The sequence below is a fragment of the Furipterus horrens genome, unplaced genomic scaffold (assembly GCF_987537825.1).
Source record: "Furipterus horrens unplaced genomic scaffold, mFurHor1.1.pri manual_scaffold_2, whole genome shotgun sequence".
Classification (NCBI taxonomy): Eukaryota; Metazoa; Chordata; class Mammalia; order Chiroptera; family Furipteridae; genus Furipterus; species Furipterus horrens.
The window spans coordinates 137,587,513-137,610,032 of record NW_028327172.1 but is presented as its reverse complement, the minus strand read 5'-3'; the positions used below and the strand labels follow the sequence as shown (position 1 = coordinate 137,610,032).

Here is a 22,520-nt window from a genome sequence, read left to right as displayed (position 1 = left end):
TATTGCAAGAGAGGCTAAAGGGTCTGCTTTAAGAAGATGAAGAAACAGAGAGAGACAGAGAGGAACATGAGTACAAAGGGGGAAAATGACAATGAATAAGTACTGAAAGAAAGAAGGAACTTCTACCATTTGCAACAACATGATTGGAACTAGAGAGAATTATGCTTAGCAAAATAAGCCAGGCAACAAAAGAAAATTATCTTATGCTATCACCTGTTAAAGGAAACTAATGAACAACACAAACAAATGAGCAAAATTGAACCAGAGGTATGTAAATGAGGAATAAACTAACAGTAACAAAGGGGGAGATGGGAGGGAGAGAAGTGGTGAGAAGGGGAAGGGTCTAGTCAAAGAACATGTATAAATGACCCATGGACATGGACAGCTGGGCGGGTACTGAATGTGGGAGAAGGGAGGGACAGGGTGCAGAGAAGCAAGAGGGGGAAAAAAGTGAGACAACTGTAATGGAAAAACAAACAAACAGAAAAATTTTTAGTGGGGGGGAAAAATAAAAATATAAAGAATAGAAATGCAAGTTCAGTGAATATTAGAAGGACAAGGATTTTCCTTCACACTGTATATACTTTCTCCCTATCTGATCCCTCCAGAATTTGGCATTCTAAAGAAGTAAGTAATGACCTAAGTTTCTTTGCATAAAACTAATAAGACCAGTTGTTAATAACGATTTTTTGACTAAGACTTTGACTGGAATGTCATGCCTAAAGGAGACATGCTTGGGCTTTGGTTGTTACCAAAAAGCCCTGAGCAACTGGGACTGACTTTCAAAGGTAATAAAAGTCCACGAGATAAAAGGCCTGGTACCTTGGATGGATGAGCGGTCCATAGCAATCTTTCCAGGGAAGGAATGAAGGTTGTTTTCCTGAAAGATGGCTAGAAGGGACCTTAAGGCACAATGGAAAACCAGGAGGACCTGGAAAAGACAGGTGTTTACAGGCAAGGCTGAATGCCAGGTATGTGGCTCAGCTTCTGTGCCCTGAAGGGCAGACTGAAGGTCACCCTAAATGTTCCTTGCGTAAGTTCCAGCAAAGCAGAACTAAAGATCATAAGTGATCATTTGCTGCTCTTGTTGTGTTTATGCAAATGAACAGGATAAATTAAAAATGAACTTAATGCAGTCCCTTTAATGACAAGGAGGGTAATCTTAGGGAGAAAAATCACGATTCAAGGAAGATCACAATGCCCAGTGGTAGACTATAAAGTAGTGCAGCTAACCGTCTTTAAAGTTTCTTTTCATTTAAAATTTGTTTTCATTTGAAAGTTAAACTATGTCTGCGGCATTATCAAAGATGTTTAATTTACAGGCAAGAAGAATGTCAAATGCCTTGCAACTGGATGTCTTTCCGATAAGACAGTTCTACAGATCTATAAACTTGTGTGTTGGTTATGTTACAGAAATTAACATGTGTTTTCTGTTTTCAAAGGGCATAAGCCTACGATCTCATTACCTGAGTGATTGTCTGTACGTATAGGCCTCACTTAATCCTGTCTGTATTGCTGCCTCCTGAGACTCAATGGTTTGGCTGAACTAAGTGGCTGGGTTGGTGAAGAACGGGGTGGTCTGTGGGCTTCACTTTAAAACTGGTTTCTCTTTTCTATCCTAATGGCTTGGATAGAAAGAGCCCAGAGGCCTGAGATGGGGGATACCTAAAATATTTCCCTCAGTCCAAAATAAGTATAATGGGCAAAAGGGTTTTGGACAGGTGAGATGTACCTGGCATACCTTCCTCTAAAGAAGCCCTTCTTTTCCCTAATGTGGGACATTGAAAAATTAATACCTGTCTTTTGTCATCTAGTGGTTATGGATTGAATGATGTCCTTTAACCCTGTTGCCCCCAGAATGCAACAAGGATGCCAGCCTGTTAAACCAAGCACGCCGTTGTCCAGAGACAGCCAACCAACCTGGAGTCTGCACGATCCTTCCCCTTGTGGGAAAGCCACCTTTCCCTCCACACCCCCACTCTTATTAGGGATTTCTTGACCCAAGGGTAGGTAGGATGACGACCATGTCCAGCTTGAAGCAACTATAGGAGCTCGAGACCTTCATCCATTGTCCTTTATAAGATTGTAAAGGGTCTTAAGTCTGAGAGGGAGGGATTGTTATTTTTTATTGTTAAAATATTTAACTAATTAATTAATTAATTATTTTTAAAAAAAGAAGAAGAATATATGAAAGGGTGAGCCATGGGCATGGACTTGGGGAGGGGATTGTCGGGGAAGGGGGGTGCTGGGCGGAGGGGAGCAAAGGGGAAAAATTGGAACTATTGTAACAATATAATCAATAAAATATACTTAAAAAAAAAGATCAGAATTCTCAGAATTCCCATGGGAGCTATTAGAAATGGAGAATTGCAACCCTGAAGAAAGAAACTGAAGAAGATTCAAATAAGTGGAAGCACATACCATGTTAATGAATAGGAAGAATTAACACTATTAAAATGTCCATATCACCCAAAGCAATCTATACATTCAAGATACCAATGGAGTATTTAAGAGAACTACAACAAATATTCCAAAAATGTATATGGAACCACAAAAGACCCCGAATAGCCATGGCAATCTTGAGAAAGAAGAACAAAGTTGGAGGAATCATGCTATCTGATGTCGAACTAAACTACAAGGCCACTGGAATCAAAACAGCATGATACTGGCATAAAAAACAGACATATAGAGCAATGGAACAGAATAGAGAACTCAGAAATGAACCCATACCTTTATAGTAAATTCATATTTGACAAAGGAGGCATAAACATATAATGGGGAAAAGACAGTTGTCTATTAAATAAATGATGTTGGGAAAATTGGATAGATACATGCAAAAAAAAATTAGACCACCTTCTTATACTATACACAAGAATAAACTCAAAATGGATTAATGACTTAAATGTCAGACTCGACACCATAAAAATCCTTGAAGGAAACATAGGCAGTAAAATCTTGGACATTTCTTGTACCAATATATTTCCTGACCTATCTCCTTGGGCAAGGGAAACAAAAGAAAAAATGAAAACAAGTGACTACATCAAACTAAAAACTTTTGCCCAGCAAAGGGAATCATCAACAAAATGAAAATACAACTCACTAAATGGGAGAACATATTTGCCAATGATATATTTGATGAGGGGTTAATATCCAAAATTTATACAGAACTTATAAAAGAAAATACCAAAAAATCCAAATAATCCAATTAAAAAATGGACAAAGGACCTGAATAGACACTTCTCCAAAGAGGACAGACAGATGGCCAATAAATATGAAAAGATGCTTGAAGTCACTACTCATCAGAGAAGTGCAAAATTAAAACCTCCATGAGGACTTCTGGCCAAGATAGAGGCATAAACAGACACTCTGCGTCTCCCTCCACAACTAAGAAGGAATACAACTACCTCAAATCTAGAAATGACCAAAAGTTCCAGAAAATTAAACTGCATGGAAGTCCAGCAAACAAAGTTATAAAGAAGAAATACTCAACGAGACAGGTAGGAAGGGTGGAATGGGGGCAGAGAGGACGCGGTGTAGTAGCGGCAGTGATGGCAGCAGTGGCGGGCTGGTGGAAAGCGCAGTCACACGTTTTAAAAAGTCAGCAGGGACACCTGGGGAGCATTCACAGCTCCTCACTGGCCCTCGCAGCTCATGGTCCCAGCACCCAGGAAAATCAAGCCTCATTGCTTCTGACTGTGCAGACCAGTGGGGGCTGAGGTGGAGGCAGAAACTGCCGATCTCTCAGCAAGTCCACTTGTTTAAAGTGCCCCCATGGTCCTAGGATGTCCACGGACCGACCCACTCTGGGAACAACGGCCATGGCAGCAGCTAGAGGGATGCCAGTCCAGTGTGGAGGTGGGTGAGGTGCCTGGAAAAGGGGCGAGTGTTGGGCTGGTGACATTGTTCCTTCTCGGACCCCTCCCCCACATACAGTGCCACAACATGGTGAAACAGGTAGCCCTGTACTAAGGAATCCTTAAGGCTCTGCCCATTACAATGTAACAGGAGCGACAGCCCTACCTGAGACGCAGAGGCAAACAAACACAGAAGCATGTCAGAATGAGGAGACAGAGAAGTATGGCCCAAAAGGGGAAACGGATCAAGGTTCCAGTGGGAGAAAGTGACTAAGAGATAGCCAACCTAACAGATGAGGAGACAGACAACCTAACAGATGCAGAATTCAAAACTGTGGTGATACAGATGCTCACAGGCTTGACAGATATGCTTGAATATGGCCAATGCATAAGAGAAGAAGTGAAGGCTTTGCTAAGTGAAACAAAGGAAAAGCCACACAAAATCAATGGTAAAAGGAAGGACACCGGGATTCAAATCAATGATTTGGAACATAAGGAAGAAAAAGCAGTCAACCAGGGCAGAATGAGGAAGCAAGAATTGAAAAAAATATGGAAACCTTCCCAAACTTTGTGAAGGAGATGGACATACAGGTCCAGGAAGCACGGAGGGTTTCAGGCGAGCTGGACCCAGGGGGACCACACCAGGACGCGTCATGACTGAGATGCCAAAGGTGAAAGATAAAGACAGAGTCCTGGGGGCAGCAAGAGAGAAGCAGAGAGTTGCCTACAGGGGGGTGCCTATAGGACTATCAGCTGATTTCTCAGAGGACACTTTGCAGGCAGGAAGGGACTGGCAAGAAGTATTTCATATGATGAAAGGCAACCTACAACCAGGCTATTACTCTATCCAGCACGGCTATCATTTGGAATGGAAGGGCAGATGAAGTGCTTCCCAGACAAGGTGTAGCTAAAGGAGTTCATCATCACCAAGCCATTATTATATGAAATATCAAAGGGGCTTACTTAAGAAAAGAAGATCAAAACTATGAACACTAAAATGACAACAAACTCACAACTATCAACAACTAAATCTAAAAAATAAAAACAAAGTCCAACCAAGCAAACCAGAATAGGAACAGAATCATAGGTATGGGGATCATTTGGAGGGTTATCAGCTGGGAGGGGGGAGGGGGAGAAATGGGGAAATGGTGTAGGGACTAAGAAGCATAATTGGTTGGTACAAAATAGACAGGGGGATGTTAAGAATAATATATGAAAAGGTGAAGTCAAATAACTTATATGCACAACCCATGGACATGAACTAAGGAGGGTGGAATTGCAGGAGGGAAGGTGGGAAACTGGACAGAAGGGAGCAAAGGGGAAAAAATTGGGACTACTGTAACAACATAATCAATAAAATATACTAAAAAAAAAACCTCAATGAGATATCACCTCACACCTGTTAGAATGGCCAACATCAATAAATAAACACACAACAAGTGGCGAGGATGTGGAGAAAAGAGAACCCCAGTGCACTGTTGGTAGGAATGCAGACTGCTGCAGCCGCTGTGGAAAGAAGTACGGAGTTACCTCAAAAAATTAAAAATGGAACTGCTTTATGACCCAGCAATTCCACTTCTGGGAATTTATCCAAAAAACCCTGAAACACTAATTTGAAAGAATATATGTACCACTATGTTCATTGCAGTGTTACTTACAATAGCCAAGATTTAGAAGCAGCCTGTGTCCATTAGTAATTGAGTGGATAAAAAAGCTGTGGTACATTTACACAATGGAATACTACTCAGCCATATAAAAGAAGGAAATACTACCCTTTGCAAAAGCATAGATGAACCTGGAGAGCATTATTCTAAGTGAAATAAACCAGTCAGAGAAAGACAAGCACCATGTGATTTCACTTATATGTGGAATCTAATGAACAAACTGAACTAAGAAGCAAAACAGAGACAGACTCATAGATAGTGGGCTGATAAATGGTGAGGGTGGATTGGGGGGTTAGGGGGTGAAGGGATTGAGCAAAAAAGAAAAAAGAAAAGGAGAAAAAGAACCCATGGACACAGACAACAGCGTGGTGATTGCCAGGGGGAGAGGGGTTAGGGAGAGGTGAAGGAGGTTATGGGGGGATAAATGGTGAATGACAGAGACTTGACTTGGGGCAATGAACACACAATACAATTACAGACCATGTATTGTGGAATTGTGCACCTCAAACCTATATAATTTTGTTAACCAGTGTCACATCAATAAATTTAATAAAAAGAAAAAAATGGAGAATTTTGGGCTGCATTCCAGACCAATTGAATCAGAATATGCATTTTGATAAAATCCTCTGCCAACTTATATGTACATTAAGATTTGAGAAGCACTATTGTACACCATGATATAAGTGACATCAACACTTATTTCAGCACTTGGCTTTCTCTTAGCAAGAACAAGGCTATGCTGGAAATACTGGAAGTAAACAGAAGTTACCAAAGAAGGGGGGTAGGTTCAGACAGCCAGAAACTTGTTAAAGGGGCTTCTGATTCTATGGCCCCAAAATAGGCCCTGAAATAAAAACTGGACCCCACCCATACCAGGTAAATATCAGCTTGTCCAGCAAGAGCAAATTGTCAGGTTATGAGGACTTGATTTTGACTCTCTGAGGCTCAGTCTGTTCATCTGCAAAACAAGATGATACAAAAGAAGTCCATCTAGCTCTAAAGTATTACCACTAAACATAAAAACAAACAAAAAACCAATCTTGGTGTGTGTAGGCAGGAGAATCGTCACATAAGAATATCTGCACTATTCTCATTCAGATTACACTGTGTTCTTCAACAACTTATGTTAAAATGTAATTATTACTCCTCTGAGAGTCTCCACTTTTTAAATGAAAAGCATTTACTTACTTAAAAATTGTATTAAATTATTTTTTATTGAGTGAGTAACCATTTCTTTACCTTTGCTCCTTCTAAAGCTCTTAATGCTTCTTTCTGCTTTACAAATATCAGCTCCAATGTGCATGTATATCAGAGGAGGGAGAGATTCCGGTGAGAGGGGAAAAGGAAGAGAGAACTGAGGCATCTGAGAAGTCTTTGCAGACTCCATGGTTATGAGAACTCAAGACAACCACTCTGATTTCATTTTGTTCTTCAGTCCTTAGTTGCTTTCACAGGCTCTCATTTTCTAATTCTAAAGCATTGCAGTCCGTTAGCTAGAAATAGGGGTATAACTTTTTCACCCTCACAAGCATCTCTGTATGACTCAGTGTCCATGGACCTCAACAAAATTTAAAATCTACATCACCCAATAACCCCAAAGCTAATATACTCTATAAGCTACCAAGTGCTGCTTTATGATCTAATCTATGCTCTTCTATACGAAATTTTAATTTATAATATTTAAGAATACCGGAACTAGCTTACAAAATAAAGAGCTAAAATGTTGCATTCAACTTGGGTTTCAATTTATGCTGGTATTAAAGGGAGACTCTTGCATCATGGAAATTGAACTTGGATAGGACTTTCTCAACCGAACACTGTCAGCTGCCAGAGCTTCAGGCAAGAACCCAGGAGACACGAAACTTCCGACATGATGGAATTAGCCAAGAAGTACCAGGCCAAGATGAGAAAGGCCAAATGAGAGCAGGCAGCAAACACAGTTCTGTTTCCAGCAGAACTCTGCTAACAGTGCCATGTACCAAATTTTCATAGTGAAAGTCAGGAACAAGATGGCAATTGAAGTGGGCATTTAAAAGGGAAGTAAGTCACCCCAGAGAACTCCTTTATTATTCTCCTGAGAAACTGCCAGAATGAACTAGAAGCCATATGACTATTGCATTTATTTCTGCTTCAACATTATCTGTCCTCAAGGACTCCCTTCCAAATTTGAATCCTGCCTAATTTGGCAAAGGATCCACCATGAAAGACAACTGCAAAACCTGTTTGTGTGGGCAAAATGACTTCAATGAAACCTCTATGCAAACAACTTCCAAGACGCTTTATTCCCAGACACTGAAACCTTCAGGGCCATGTCCACAAGTGTCCCTCACCCCCACCAGAAATGTCCATTTAGATACCTGGCTTTTATCTCTAACTCAATATAAAAGAAACCTCTTTCTAGCCCCACATTTCCCAACAAGCTCTTTTTCCATACCGCCCTGATTTGTGGCAGCGTTACTATGACATTTCCGAACGAGAAACTTGATGATCATTTGGACTGCTTTCTCCTTCATTACCTAAGTTTTACTGATTTGTTTTTTCCACTTACTTTCTGTAATCAACCAGTGCCTTTTTCTTTCTACAATGACCAGGCTACTTTAAGTATTCATTATCCTCATTTACACTATTTAGAAAAAATCTTTATCTCCCAGTTACTCATTAATTCATTTGTCATATATTTGAACACCTACTCTGTGCTGTAGGCACTGTGCTAGGTGTTGAGGACAAAAAGGTGAGCAAAATGGATTTGGTCCTCGTCCTCAGGGAGTTTCTGGGCTGGTGAGCTCTTCCCATTGCAGTATGTTCTGCAGGACACCGTCTGATTAACCTTGCCAACACACTTTTTGAATCACATATTCATCCTGCTTCAAGGTCTCCTGTGGCCTCCTGAAAAGAAAACAAAGCGAACCAAAAGCAAACTACTCTATCATTTTAAAGCTGCAAGCTGGCTTCTACCAACTTCTCTAATCTCATATTTCATTATCCTCTCAACAAACCATCTGGTTGAAACCAGCTGGCTGAATCTCTGTTTGAGGGCACTCCACAGTCTTTGCTCTTTGCTTTGTCACTGCTAGTCCTTTTCCCAGAAGATCTACATCTTCCATTGTGATAGTTTTCTAATTGCCATACAAAAAATGTTCTCTCTCTCTCCTGTGAACTGAAATACTTAGTCAATTTATATGGCTTTTAATGTACTCAATAAAAATGTTTTCACCTTATCATGTGACAGACTCTGTGCCTGCACTGGGGTCCAAGAAGAACACACTTTTTCTTACTATAAATCAGATTTCCGCTTTTAGAATCTTTTGGTTCTTAAACACAGGGATCACTGTACCTTTTATTTTACATATATTTCCTTGTTCATATGGGTTCTCAAAGATGTAACTAGTAATAATGACGTTGTTAATATCCACAGTCCATATTAAAGTTTCATTATTATGCCCATTAGCACCTTCATTATCCATTAAATATTCATATAAGTTGTGAACTAGTCACATAAACTATTTCACTAAAAGTATGATTTGGGAATGATTTCCTTTACTTTGCAAGAACCTAATCTGAAAAGAAAAATTTACAAGGTTTAAAATTAAGTACGTATAAACGAGAATGAATTTTATTAATTTATATCCTGTTGGTAGATTGACAATTGCAAACATCAATGGAGGCAAATGTTTAAGACAACCAAAGCAGCCAACCCTGAACAGGAAGAGAGGCTCTCCCACATGGTGTTCTGTCAAAGCCTAGTGGAGAGCAAAATCGGAAATTCTTCGGGAGGCCAGAGGTTTCATACGACAAACTGGTATTAAGTGAATATAAAATAGCTGTATTTAACATATAATTTTACCTTGGCAGTGTCCCTTTACAAAAGAAAGTGAATGACTGGAAGTTATGACACAAAATTATTTACTCAAGAAGGTGTAATGGCTCTTCGGATCCTCAAGCCAGGAATTCTCCTTTATTCTACCATTGGCTCTTCTTTCTGCTGGCTGCATGTGTGCATGCATGCATGTGTGTGTGTGTGTCTGTGTGTTCCCTTTCGTCCACTCAAGAGGTGCAACTTTTACACAGCAAATAAGGAATTCTAATTGCAAAATGTTATCTTCCGCTGAAACCATCTTCTACCCACTTGTTCAGAAACGCTGAAGAGATGAATGCTTCCACAAAGAGAATGAATAAAGCTCCAATTCTCTACGGCGACAAATTCAGGAAATGGCAGGTTTTATCTTAAAGGAGTTCAACTGCTACACAAAAGCTCTCAAGGGCAAATAATAAAATTCTCAAATTAGGAAAAATGTGCTTTTAAGAATCTTTATTTTGATCATTTATTTCAGGTAAGACTTGTGGATAATATAGCATAGCTCTGGATTACTGAGCAGACAAGGAAAATCTAAAAAGAAAAAAATTAGGGCAGGCCTTTATTAAATTTTAAAGTATGCCTTTGCTATACTCTTACAAAGAGCCAAACAGGGTATCAAAATCTCTAGAGATCACCAGTATAATTTCTTTATCATGTTCCATTTAAAATCTAATTATGTAGTCTACAACAAGAAGAATTTGAGCAGTTTAAGTAGGTCACGCAGTGAGTAAGTTAGCACTATTCTAAAGTTTTGCTTGTAAAGATGGTTCCTTTGATAATTTGTTACACATCAGAACACTATAAAACAAGTGTAATTTAATTCAGTCACTATGGACTCTTATATACATCTATAAAGAATGAAATGTTTTGATTTAGGTAATTTGGAGAATTAATAAAATCCGTGTTCCTGATATAGCTGGCTATGATAGATGGGGAGGATTTGCATACACACTTTCTTTGGGTAATTGTTATTTTCATATATTATAGCAAGGTCAAGGGAATTTTATATTCAACATTTGGGTATTTTGTTTTAAATCAATAATCATTCATAGCAAACAAAAATCTAGCCACTGAATAATTAATATCTGAATTAGAGGTTTATATAGCCTATGATTTGACACTACTTCATGCCCCACCTCAAATTTCAACTAGTATACAACTTGAATTTCCTATAATAAAACAGCAAAGTAAGAACTGTTTGGTGGACTTTCACGTGTCACTTCATTTCATTCTCAGAATTACTGATCCTATATTATCCCCCATTCTATAGATGAAGCGAACAGGGCACAGAGAGTTTAGGAAACTTACCAAGGTCACAGAACTAGTAAGTGGTCAACTGGGATATGAACACATGTTGGATTTTGTCTCCAGAGCACATGTTCTAAACCATTTCACTAGGCTGTTTCTTATAATGTAATAAGGTGTCTTGTCTTGGATATGGACACTATCCAAGTGTTGATTAAAAAATAATTAGCATAAAGCTATCTTTGAATGAACCACTATAATAGCCACCATGTATTAGTTTGCTAATTGTTTGCCAGGCTCTCAGCTAAATATTTTATAAGAATTATCTTCTCATCATGACACTATAAGATGGGTATCACAATTTTTCCAAATTTACAAATGAAACATGGAAACAGAGATTTTAACTAACTGGCTCAAGGTCACATGATTAAGAAATGGCAGACACAAGATTCAAGTGTCTGAGCCCAAAGCCCAATGTCTTAACCTCTATGCTAAGGTACACTCAACAACAATGGCTCCAAACAGCTTGTTAACAAATTTAGGTTAATAAGTTTCAGCCAATAAGATGAATTTTTCTGGGTGCCAAGGATATAAAGCAGAGAGCAGAGTGAGAAGGGTGATAGAAGGCACAGATCATGTTGCTCATCTACCACTGGTTCTTTGGGAGAAGGTTTCTTCAAAGCTCCCTCCCTTTTTTCCTGTTATGATTGAATGTTTGTGTGCACATCCCAAAATTCATATGCTGAAGCCCTAACCCCTAATGTAATGGAAACTGGAGATGGAGCCTTTGGGGGTGATTAGGTTTAGATGAGGTAGTGCAGAGCAGGAGGTGAGGGTCATGCTGGGACTAGAGCCCTTAAAAGAAGGGAAGAATCTGAAAAGACTTTTCAAAGATCACCTGCGCTCCTACGTGGAAACTGCATTGCTACAGAGGAATTGAGAAACTAATTGGGAGACCATTTTAAAAGTGCAGGTGGAACTTTATAATGGCTTAGAGAGAGATGGGGAAAATAAAAAAATTAGAGATAAATTTTGTAGGCTTTGCTGATGGATGGTCTGTTAAGTGTGTGAAAAAGCAAGGCAATATAAATAACTCTAGGTTTCTCATTTGAGCAGTTGGGTGCATGGTGGTGAAGTGGGTATGAGTAGGATTCAGAAGTTCTTTTTTGGTCAAGTTTATAATTTTATATCTAAGTATTGATGTTAAATTGACAGCTGTGTATTCAGATTCAAAGCTCAAAGAAGTTAGGGCTAGAGATATAAAAATGAGAACTATCCACATAAAGCTGATCTTTAAAACCATGGAACTGGATGAAATCTCTCTCCACATCCTCTCTACAAAGGAAGGGAGAAATGAGCAAGGGGAACCTTAGTACCTCAACATGTAGAGTCAAGTAAAAAAAGGAGAATAGCAGGAAGATTGAGAAAGGATGGCCAGTGAGAAAGGAAAAGAAGAGGGAGAGTTTGGTGTCTCAGACACTAAGGAGGCATTTCATGGAGAAGGAAGAAGTCCCTATCTTGAATGGAAAGTCAAATAAGAAAACAGATAAATGGCCTTTGATTTTAGCTATATGGAGGCTGCTGTTGACCTTGATGAGACCTGTATAGTGGAATCAAAGGGTCAGAAGCCTGGCTGGTATAGGTGGAGGGAAAAAAAAAAAAAGAGTCCTGTGGCAGATATCATTCCTCAAGCATGTACAAGCCACTTTCCCCTTACCCTGACTCGTACTTTTCTCTTTGATGGCAGATTATATCTCTCATTATAAAGACTGCAAACACCAGAAGCTCAATTTTCCCCTAAGAGCTTATACACGGGCAACAAATTATTCCCTAAAATAAGAAATGTCCTTCTTCTCTAGATGTGGTCAGGTCTCCATGTGATGGCTGGAGCTGCTGCAACCATATTGTGAACATGAAGGGCACCATACTCAACATGCTGAGAATGGCAGAGGAGGAAAAAGGAAATGTGCCAGGGCACTGAATTAACCTTGGGCCATCCCCAACTTCTTAACTATAGTTACAAATTCAATCTACATTTTTTCTGGCCTGATATAGCTACAATGCCTTTTAGATGGGTTCAATCTGAGAAAAATAATAAAAAAGAGTATATTTAGAACAATATTCCTTCAGGTGACAATTTAGTCACTGACCAGGAGTGGAAGATGCATTGTATAAGTTTAGGATGTGGGGGTCCAGACAGGGTCGAAGAGAGAATACATCTTAACAACTGTGACTGTGGTTTCAGTCAGTATGCAATGTGATGGTTGGGTGCTGGAAGCAGAAAATTGGGTAGTGTAAAGCTTGCAAACCAATCACTTAGGCTAGAAGGCTCGTTTTTTATTGTTCATGAAGTAGTAAATCTAAGAGAGGGGCTGTGGGGATTGTGAGGTCTGGTGGTACCATTAGGTTCTGTACAAAGAACTTCAAGCCTCCTTTGCTTTCCCCAAGTCCATTTTATTGATTTTTCCAGATTAGTCTTCTTAAGAGATAGCTTAGAGCATTCCCTGGATGGCTCCTCTGACTCATGTCTAAACCCTTCACATCAGCCAATCATCCCCAAGATCTTCTTCCTGCCTCTGCACTCTACCCAACAAGATGGCACCACTTCCTGTTCCCTACCATATTCCCTGCACACCTCCCCTAGGCACCAATGATGGCCCTCCCTCTGTGTGGAGTGCACAGCCCCCTCCACTGCCACATGCTTAACCCTGACCATCTGCTCAAGTCCTGCTCAGAAAGCTGATTCACAATGCTGTCCTTGCTTCCTCCAATCAGAAGTGGCCCGTCCCCTTCTGAAATCCTTTAGTTTAATTACATGTCTTTCTCCCTTTCTCTTGGCATTAAGCACTTTCCACCTAGCACTATGTCTGTATTTGCTACACTAGACCAAACTGCTGAGGGGAAGAAATGATGTTCTGTTTGTTTTTTACCACAGAGCCTACAATCATCCTTGGCATGTAGCTAGTGCTTGATGCACATTTGTTGAATAAATAAACAATAAATTTTGTAAGTATTGAACCAGACTTGGGTCCTATGAAAGTTAAGAGAATTATTCTTTCTTAGGGATTATAAAAAAGATAGGAAATGTTCATAAGTTCCAGATTCGCCTGGAACTACCAGTGTTTTTGTTTGTTTGTTTGTTTCCTTATTTCCTCTACCCTCAGGTCCTGGCAAACATTTTCCTACTCTCTGTTTCTATGAGTGTGACTTATTTTTTTAGGTTCCGATTATAAGTGATACCATGCAGCCATGCAGTATTTGTCTTTCTCTCTCTCTCTGGTTTATTTCACTTAGCATAATGCCCTCAAGGTCCATCCACACTGTCACAATGGCAGAATTCCTTCTTTCTCATGGCTGAATAATACTCCACTGTATTCATATGCCACATCTTATTTACCCAGTCATCTGTTGACAGACACAGACAGGTTGTTTCCATATTTTGGCTATTGTGAATAATGCTGCCATGAACATGGTAGTGTAAATATCTCTTCCATATCCTGTTCCCATTTTCTTTGGATAAATACTCAGGAGTGGTACAGTAGTTCCTCTTTATATCACGGTTCTCTTATTGCAACCTCATTGTATCGTGGGATTTTAAAAAATATTATATTTAATTATTTACCGTGGATTTTTCACTATATTGCAGGATTTTGCAGTACTGTATATGTATGTTGTTAAGTTACATAAGTTTAAGAGTGTAGAATATGTTTAAGAACATAAGTAGTGTTTATAAAAGTATAGAAAAGGTTAATAAGGGAGTGGGAAAGGTTAATAAGGGACTGGGAATGGTTTATAAGTGTGTGGGAAGGGTTTATAAAGCCTTAAAATATATATAAATACTAAAATAAATGTAAGATTCCTACTTTGCAGATTTTCACCTATCATGGGGGGGTCTAGAACGTAATACTCACAATAAGTGAGGGAATACTGTAATACTAAATCCTATAGTAGTTCTATTTTTTTTTTTTTTTTTTTTTGAGGACTCTCCATACTTTTTTCCACAGTGGCTGCACCAATGCACATTCCCACCGATAGTGCACATTGGGTCCCTTTTTCCCACATCCTTGTCAACATTTGCTGTCTCTTGTTTTTTTGATGACAGCCATTTTAACTGGTGTGAGGTGGCATCTCATTGTGGTTTTGGTTTGCATTTCCCTAATGATTTGTGATGCTGAGCACCTTTTCTCGTATCTGTTGGCCATCTGGATGTCTTCTTCAGAAAAATATCTGTTCAGGTCTTCTGGCCATTTATTAATCTATTGTTAGCTTTTTTTTTTTTTTTTTTTGCTATCGAGTTGCATGAATTCTTTGTGTATTTTGGATGTTAATCCTTTATTAGATAAATGATCTGCAAATATCTTTCTGTTTCATTAGGTTCCCTTTTAATTTTGTTGATGGTTTTCTTTGTTGTGCAGAAGCATTTTAGCTTGATGTAGTCCCACTTGTTTATTTTTGCTTTTGCTGTCTTTGGTTACCAACCCTTTTACCTTCTAATTTCTCAAAGGTCTTTCAGGAGTGAGTATTTTATATTGAAGACAATGAAAAATATGAGATTATGTTAGCTACTAAAGCTTTCCACAGGAAACTGAATATCTAAGTTAAGACCCCTCTAGAGCCACATGTGGTGAGTTGGGCTGGCAGAGCTTACTTTGATTCTCTTTGCTTCCACCTTTTCCCTTTGCTGATACCTGAGCAGTCCCACCCATGACTGAGAAATGTGGTCAGTCAGAAAGTTCACTCTGGCCTTTCTACTACATCGAATCTGTTCAGTTCAAATTTTGAATAACAAAGTTCAATCGTTTAAGACAAAAACTGCATATGTTAAATTGCAATGCAATTAATGGCTTTTATTTCTGATAGTTACACAAAGCAAGCAGTTCTTATATTTTTGGTAGAGTGTCTCAAACCCTAATCATATGGTGAATAATGGTATTCTAGGAATGAGCAGTTCCATTTTTTATACTGAATAGTTATGTTCCCTAATCCCCTCAAAAAAGGCATAGAAAATAAGATCAAGTTATTGGATTAAAATACAAGAAAAAATGTCTAAGTTTTTCCTTCATAAGTTAATTTTAATCTTTGGCTTCTGCCTCCTCTATTTTATGCTAAAATCTAGTAAAAGACAACATCTGACTTATATACTTAATTATTTAAAGCTTCATTTAGCGATACTTCATGTTCTTCAAAGATTATCCTGACTTCTCGGTGTTGTGCTTCAAGAACCAGCCTGTGAATCTCTGTTGTAATACTTAAGCTACTTCTATTAAAGTGTATTAAGCCACTTTATTTCCCATACTGTTTAGTTTACGTTAACAAATAGCAGACTATGTTAACAAGGAATTAAAATGTTCTCTTTCTCAAAAACAGCCACTAATATTGCATGATTACATTAAAATCTCTGTTAGCATAAACCTTGTTTATAACCTTTACTCTGCTCTCCAAAATAAAAATGTATCTTTGTACAGGAATCATTTGCATTAAAAACCCAGCTTAGAATAACTAATTTAGTGCCTCCATTCACCGGGATTTTACCATCATTTAATTAAAACACATCTACATAAACTAAATACTCCTCACCATTAAAAAACTTCTTGAAAGACATGCTTGTAGTGGGAGAAAAAAAACAATTGTTCAGATTGCTAAATTGTTCTTTGCTGCAGCAAAATAGAAGGAGTTACATGTTAGATTAAAAATGATCATTTTCCCAGTTCAAGAAATGGAACCATACATCCCATTTCCACAATGCTTCCAGAGAAAGAGGGCAGCCTGAGTACTATCTGGAGCCACTTTAAATATCTGTTTTAATCCCGACAAGATCATTGATTTGAATATTTATAACATAATTACAATGCTCAGTGCATGTTGTTCATATAATCTAATTTTTCCTGGTGACATATTATTCTTAGGCTTTAATTTCAGCAACAGCAAGAATTCAGAAACACTTCAGATTTTCATTAGTAATGAAAAACAAACCTACTGCCTGTTCAAGCACCTTGTACACATATCTCATTTCAACTTCAAAGGATTTTTAACTACCAGGGCACAATCCTTCACTACATGACTTGGACAGTTTCACAGAATATTATCAATCTGTGGCCAGCTACTTTACATTAATGCCATGTAAGGCAATTAAAGTTGAAATACTCCACATTTGTGCAATATTTGTAAATGGCCTTTCGGAAAATTTCAAGATAGTCAAAGGCAATGGAAACCAAACTGCTATAAGATGCCACTGTCTTCTTGCCCAGCCACCTATCACTCACTACTTAGCAGTTGCCCAAATTACAATTTCCGTTTTTCCTAGATGTCACAGCATAAGCACGCTTTTATGACTAAAAGGATAAAAATCCCAGTACCACTAACCATTAGCTGACAAACAGACAGAATAACTCCACGCACCCGGTTTTATGCAGCACCAAGGTTTTCCAGGGCACTTGCACTTTCCCACTCACAGGCTGAAGAAATTTGAAAAACAAAAAGCTAAAAGCTGAATAACTGATTGAATTCCACAAGAGTGTACAAACAAACAATGTTAGCAAAAGAAGTACTGTGAATTCTGAATGCCAAGATAAGTAGTTATCATAAAAAAAATTATACTATTTCATGTTAATATGAGGAAGGGTTATAAATGTCAGTGGATATGTCCTAAATTGCCTGTGGAGAAAGTAAAAAAGAATACCTGAGGCTCCATTAGAAGCTAACTGAGAAACAACAGACATATTTCTCACACCCTTATTGCCATGACATTAGGATGACTGAGAATTGCAGTGTGAATGGGCTTGTTGTCATGTTTGTTTTCAACATGATACAACATTAGAACAACAACAACAAAAAATCATGAAAAAACATAAGTAGACTCATTACTAAAATATCTCCCACCAAACTCAGGAAGAGAGAGAACTCTCCCTGGGACAATAAACCAGCTACAACAGAAGACCATTTGCAGTGAATACAGGAAGTGCCGTTTGGTATTCACAATAATAAGCATGGCTATTTAATGGAATTCAGGGTGTGCACCAGATTTTTTCAGATATCTAATTTTTATCTGCATGATACAGCTCCGTGTGGGCCTCATCTGAGGGTGATGCACTCCTTAGCCATTTTAGAAACATTTGAAAGTCATTCTTTCTTTCATTATTTGGGGATTAACTTCTTCACCACAACATGGGCAGATACACAAATCTCCTTCTCCCTGATGGGTTGCCTAAGCCTTCAGAGTGGACCTTCTTCAGAGTGAAAGCACAATGACAAACAGAGGGCATACGTACACCAGAACACACATCTGCTATAACCTTGTAAACCGGCACACAGTTGAAATGTTTCTTTGGGATGTTATCCAAAGAATTAAGACATGGAGTAATTTAAATATTTGGATCACAGTAAACAGTTTTTTTGGCAATATTAATCATGATCCTATAAGCGAAGATTTTCCTTACATAAAAAAGCAACCAAATGTGCTTATCTCCTGTAACAGATGGTGACGATATAACCGTTCTTATTCCCTAGTGCTGTTCATTACCATAGTCCGTTCACACTTCTTTTACTTGTTCTTAAGATTCCCTTGATTTCCATTTCCAACAGTTCCCAATACCCTATGTCCCATTTCTTCATTCACAAATGGTTACTGAGCACCTTCAAAGACTAAGGCATGATGCTAGGTGCTGTATGTGATGCCCAGCAGAATATCTTTTAAAGTATTTCCTACTAACTTTCTTTCTTTCTTTTTCTAATAAATAGTAGTAATCATTTTTGGTGGCTAGTTCTCTATAATTTGCATCCTGTTAATTTTATCTTATTTCATAAAATGACAAAATATCAAAATATATAAAATATATTGATATATTGATATATTGATTTTTTTTGTTGGTGAGGTACTATTACTAAGTATTTATTTCCATGATGATAAGAAATACAAAGAAATCTATATCATCATCAAAACTACGATATCAGTTCTTTAGGGGAATCTCAGGATTCTTTCATAAATCTATAAATCCTTGAACACAGTAATAATAATGGATATATTGAAGAAAAAAAGAACCAATTCCATGTATCTTTAGATTGCCAAGCCCATGAATATAATAAAGGAAACAGCATGTTGATGATTTCTATAAAGAATATAGCTCACCGATACATCTCCGGATAAAGAATAGAACTTCAAATACGAATAAGAAGTTATCTAAGTTGTAAGTGGACATCATCCTCATCACTTCTTGGTTATATCACTTCTATGTGACTCAGACACAGTTTTGGCTATTGACATAGTGAAATATGAGGTCTAAAATCTGAGGCAAGAAAGGAAAATGAAGTCCTCTCTAAAAGCACATACAACACTCCTTGCTGGGTACATCAGAAATCATGCACAGAATAAGCAAAGTATGTCTGCTCACCTTGGTAGACTTCCAGCTAACTCTGTGGTTGTCTCTCTGGAAGGGAAAAAGAAGATAAGTATGATAAGCTTATTTTGTTAAGTTCTAAAAATGTGTTAAATAAAACCATAATATCATTGTGCCAAGGAGTTATGGTATCATATGTGTGCAAAAGATACTGTATATGCAGCTGTTGATTTAACATTGTCTAATCACACTTCTGAGTAATTCCCATCAACATTTCAATGGTTATTTTCAAAGGCAAGTTTATACACATGCAAAATACCTGCCTTTGCTTCTCCGTGGTAGAACTTAACTATGTTTAAAACATTAAAATTTAAAAATGTACCACATACAGAAGGAAAATAGGAAGAAAAAAATCCTAAGTCACCATATTAGGTATTTTCCAATTAAACAAAGCAGCTGTGTTCTCTTTCCAAGAATCATTTAGAAACAAATTCTGTTGAGAATGTGTCTTCATGTTGATGCTCTCTGTCACCTAAGGTTTATGAAGGAACATGTACAGCACAAAATCCAATTCTTTTAGTAGCAAATTCTTGTTTTGTTTTGTTTTTTTACTTTTTTGTTACGACAGCCTACCAGTTGGTATTATTGAAGACGATGCTGATAATTCAAATGGCACAAAAGACAAGTCACTAATTGCGTGGCCAGACACAAATTTAAAAACTAAATTTTTCCTAATTGCAATGCCTTGTCCTTCTATTAGAGATGTGCTCTTAAAAGTAATGAGAAGTGGAGTTAGAGTGGAGGAGAAGTTAGAGAAGGAGGAGGAGAGAAGCTTGATATTGAGATATTTTCAAAGCAGACATGGGCTCAACTTGAGACTGAAGGATTAAGAGTGTAATTCTCGGCGCTTCCTGATTGAACTGGGAGGCTGCTGTGCCTGGAGAGAGCATGGGAGCTCCATTCGCCATGCCCTGGACATTTCTTCCATTTAGCTGTTGTTATGTTCTGTCCTTTACAATAAACCAGTCATCTGGTGTGAGTCACAGAGACGCAGCAAAAGACGCTGAATGACAGCTTTGGAGGCATGTGTGTGCATGATGAAGGTATGCCCTTCACCAAAAGACCTCTAGTTAAAACAGGCAGATAAAGCTCAGATTTCAGTTGGGAGAAGAGGACTTTTGATACTCCCTGGACACTTCGTCTTTGCAAGCAGTCGAGTCTTCAGAATGTTTTACTTTTTCAAGGAGATTTTCATTAAAAAAGGCAAAATCATCTGGTGGTGTTATCTATTTTCATGTTCCATGAGATCTTGATCTTCATTTGGAAGTTTTTGACAAAATGTTCAGTGTCTCACTTAATATCAACATTACCAATGAAGGCCGTCCTAGTGTCCTCCCTGAACATCCTTCTCAACTGGCCCTGATCTGCGCATAGCTGTTCTCTGTTGTCCATTCTACCGGATCTCCTCAAAACGAACAGACAGAAAATGAGAGATGGCTAATGAATTAACACCACTTTTTTGCCCCCTCTTCAGTGGTGGGCTATTGCCTGCTTCTACTTCCTGGCCCAGCCCCAGCATGGACTGAGTACTTGCTCTGAAAAAGGAGTTCATGACTTGTCCTTTTGAATCAATGTCATGTTGACTTCTTACATACCGTTTTTCATGTGCATGTGTGTGGGTGTGTGTGTGATATCACACATGCAGTTGTTTCCTATAGTGCTTGAAAATATCTTGAAAGTACAACTGAAATTGAGTTGCATTTTTGAAATTTTTAAGTTGTCTTTGAATAGAGAGTGCTACACTGAATATTATGTAAAGTACAGAAAAAAATCAAAGAAAGAGCTAGCATCTTAGTCTGAGGGCAGTATTTAAGAGACAGACCTAGCATAGAGGGAGGGAGGGAGAGAGAGCTGGAGAAAGAGAGGTAGATGGGGAAGGGGAGTAGAGAAGAGAGGAAAAGAGGAAGGTTAGGTTGTATATTCCATGGAGTTTAGGTCTTCTGGAAAAATTAAGACCCAAAATAAAGCTGACATTTATTCTTCTTATAAAAACCTTTGTAGAAGAAAACAATAATGAAAGAACTTCTAAAAGTCATTTCTTGTGAACAATAAAATGTAGACGAAGCAATCTTATATATCACCTTTACAGTCATATAGAGTCATGGGGTTTAGAAAGGGAATTCACTCTTATCTAGGAATTAAGGCCTTATCACTAGGCAGCTGATAGTGAGGATTACTTTTACTTTCCATGGAGAGCTCTCTAAATATTATTTGCAATAGAAATGTTTATATTACTTTTCAATATCCAAATATAATTTTGAATTCTATAGTCCATGTTTATTGTAGAAAATTTGGAAAATATAGAAAGACCTCCAAAAGAAAATAAAATAACCTATAATTATATAAGCTAGAGAGAATTTTAATATATTTCCATTTAGCATTTATTTCATGTGCCCATGTCTATTTGCAGTTCTATATAAGTGGAATCATACTGTGTACAGTTTTAAATTCTTCCTGTATCAATAAAATCAAAACAATATTTGATATCTGTACTGTGGGAAAAAAGTGTAATTCTTAGGAACAGTAGAACCGCCAGTTCTTTGGGTCATCTAATCCATTTAAAATATAAACACCTTACCCACAAAAAAATAACAATATACCCAATACATATATACACAAAATGTGGTACGCAAATGTAAGTGGTCTATGGACCTCTTGAAGCAAATATGTCAGCCCTCTGTTAGAAATCTCAGTTTTAAACTACATTGTCTTTACTCATCTTGTCAATTCAAATTAAGGGCTTCCTCCTCCATGAAGCATCTGGGGGCCTTCCTGACCTCTAGAACTTTCTCCTACCTATTGTTTGTGATACTACCGAGGTATTGCAGAAATATGTTGGTTCTGATAAAGCCATGCTGCCTTAAATAAATGAGTGATTCTAGGTTCAAGTTCTAGAGAGATGTTCTTTCCTAAACAACCATACAATATTAAACCTTCAGCTTTTATTGGTACAGAACCTGGCCTTTGAGAGAAAGTTTTCATTCCTTTAGCAAAAACCACAGTTGAAAGCTCTGTCCACTACAGGGCTGTATGCTTCACATCTATTTGTCTCTTAAGAATTCAATGTGTGCATACGAAATTTCTCTTTCCAAAAAGAACCTGGAATTGTGAACAGCCCAGCTGAGAAGCACCCCTCCCTTTCATCTTCCTTTATGACATTTGCCACAACATAAACACCTTTTAAATTTTATTATTTTTCATTTTGTCACTTGAGACCAGCATATGTGAATACTCAATAGATCTTTGTTCAATTTCTAAGGAATGAGTCAATGAACTTTTCTGACCTTCTGTTGCCCTTAAGTATCAGATCTATGTTTAAAACTTGATCATAGTAATAGCAGCAACCTAGGGTTGAGGTACAATTACCTTTCCTTCTTTTTAACCTTTTAACTCTTTATTTTTGCTTTCTAGATTATCCATATTTTAATATTATGAGGCCTGCTGGTATCTTCTTAAACTACTTGGGACGTACGTTAAAATAAGTGCAGTTCCGTATTTTCTCAGCCTC

At 38.0% G+C, this 22,520-nt stretch overlaps 1 protein-coding gene across 1 annotated transcript in view; it reads right to left on the bottom strand.

Moving 5' to 3' along the window:
* Window positions 1-19,037, bottom strand: part of CELF2 (CUGBP Elav-like family member 2) — a 402,001-nt gene extending 382,964 nt beyond the window's left edge. Inside the window, exon 1 of the mRNA XM_090266503.1 lies at window positions 19,007-19,037. The gene's annotated coding sequence lies outside the window, so the exon portion shown is untranslated. The remainder of the gene's footprint in view (window positions 1-19,006) is intronic.
* Between the last annotated feature and the right edge of the window lie 3,483 nt (window positions 19,038-22,520).